Consider the following 2624-nt stretch of genomic DNA (forward strand, 5'->3'; position numbering starts at 1 on the left):
TCCGCAAGGTAACGCCTGATTCCATTAAATAGTTACGAGAAGAATACCACATACTTTATTTTATTGTACTGATGAGTACCTGATATTATTTTATAATACCATCGAATCAAATTCAATCATACACGTGTGTCAACCGTGTTACTCTACGTCATCTAGCGGAGTTGTCGTGAACGATGTCGAGTGAAAAGCGTAGAGCCGTGTGCGCAGGCGGCGAGTATCGATGACGACGGTGCTTGCAAGCAAAGATGTCGTAGATGCTCGTAAATATCGATCGTCCTTACAAGAGCTAGGGCACGGCGGCGAACGCATATATTTTGACGAGTTATATCCTATATTTATCCTACATACAAAAAACTTTAAACATGGCTTCTGCTCGAGTGTGATACGATTTTGTTTGTCACATAAAACAAAAATCAAGAGGTCTTTCAGAACTCCGAACGCACTGAACTTGTTAAATCGTCTGAAAACGTATATAGTTCATTTTTTTAATTGAACAATAAGGGCTTTCTGAACAGTATCTGAGTTATAATATTTAAGCTATTATAAAAGCGTATACATTATCTATTCACAAATTTACTAACATAACGGAGTCGAGTCTTAGGTAATGAAATATTGTTTTTGATTATTTGATATATACATATGTATGTTTGGGATTGACAAACAATAAAGGCGGTCTCGAACATAAGTCTTTATTTTATTCTAAGCATCCTAACAATATTTTCACTCTATATTCCTCTTGACATTAGATCGACTTGACGGCTAAACGTCAAGAAAACTAAAGTGACAAATAAGGTACGTTAAGAAAGTTATAAGTAATAAAAAATTTAAAAATTATTGTGTATATAAATATATATAGATTTTTATACACAGGTTAAAAAGCAAACAGTCATTATTTCCATTTTCTAAATTTCTGTTTACATTAATTTGACAATTTACTAACGAGTAGTGATATCTCAGCGGTAGAGAATTGAAACTTGCCATTGTAGGTCTTCAGTTCGATTCCCGGGATACAATCTTAAGTAATTCACACTGCGTAAATAATATAGAATTGCAACTGCTCACAAAGAAGTTTCTAAAGGATAGACAGCAGCTTCCTGTGCATACCATTCTACCGCACTTGGATCGGTATATTCTCCCATAGATACCTTTGGGGGAGACCTTTGTAGGGTCGTGTATGGGCTGCAATTACAAACATTCACTTATGCATGCTGATATTTATCAACCACGTCAAATTTAAATAATAGAGTATTAACAGTAAATAAATTTACAGTTTATTTATTATTCTCGTTTCACTAAAATAGTGTTATCAAATTACGTAATTAATAATATTCTCCTCTAGTCCCTCGGGTACCTTTTTAAACATTTATTTCCCTAAAAGCACGGACGAGGAAGTTATGAATAGTAAAACTAAGGATTAACATTTTTCGTGTCTAACATATCTCTCATGTTGTCCACATAAGGCAACATACTGAATAACTAAACAGGCTTAAGAAATACATACAGCCTGAAAGAATTTTGAGTCATAAAATTACACGTGCTGTTTATAAATACGAGTATTTCTGCCAGTTCCAAGTCCGGATATATTACGAGAGTCCATCGTGTAGGTAACATTACAAAATAAAACCAGAGTATCTGAAATTTTGTATGAGATCGAATCAGAAATAAGGGTATACGTAAATGTACAACGGAACAGATATTATCCAGCAAGTTGATGTGGCAGTTAACAGACTACATAGCAAGTAGAACATATCGTCGCAAGGATCTTAAGGTTTCTTTATTTATGGCCTCTATTCTACACAGGGACTAATTTTACAAAAAATAATTTACACATTTGATTATTTGCGTTCGCATATTTTAATATATGTTATTTATTTATTCTCTTTTGCCTTATTTTTTACATGTTTATTTATTTATCTTTATTCTTACATTTACATTTCTTTATTATATAATTTATACTTTTCAATTTTCTTTATATTTATCACAGATTTTATTATTTATCTTAGCTAGTCTTATACACTTTTGTTTTTTTGTCTGCTTGTTCCTTTTAATGGTCTTTGCTGTGACTTTTCTGCAGTATTCTAGACAAAAAAAGGTGAAGGTTTTAGAACTAAGGCGACGGAGCAGTCAACTTAACGTAGCACCTCGACCCTGGAGTTGGACAGACGAGTATGTTAAGGCTGTTTTTTAAGGTCCCCGCTATTGGGAGCCTCTCGTACCCCCTATCTTGTGTGTGACAGGGACTATTCAACTTTATTTAATTTTTTCACATATTTTTTATTTTCATTATCGTTTGTCATATATCGTATAATCTATCGTTCTTTTCATTCTTGCCACAATTCTTCTGTCTTTCCCTTTCGCTCTGTAACGCCTTTCATACATCCCTCATTACTCTTTTACATTTTTTTTATTTTATTTCTATATAGGATTATTACAATATTTGATTTGATTTTACATTTTTTTTATTTTTATTCTTTACATTTTTATTAGCTTTTATTTCTATCTATTACTATACTTATTATTTTTCTACAGAGTAGGAGGAACTCTTCTTTAGTTTTTTCTTCTCTTATCAGAGAGACTATTGATTCCTCCCTGATTTTCACACAAGACCGGCACTCGAAGTCGAA

Source organism: Battus philenor, unplaced genomic scaffold (genome assembly GCF_028537555.1).
Source record: "Battus philenor isolate CCGP_79_NKW_IND1 unplaced genomic scaffold, ilBatPhil1.0.hap1 SCAF_9, whole genome shotgun sequence".
Classification (NCBI taxonomy): Eukaryota; Metazoa; Arthropoda; class Insecta; order Lepidoptera; family Papilionidae; genus Battus; species Battus philenor.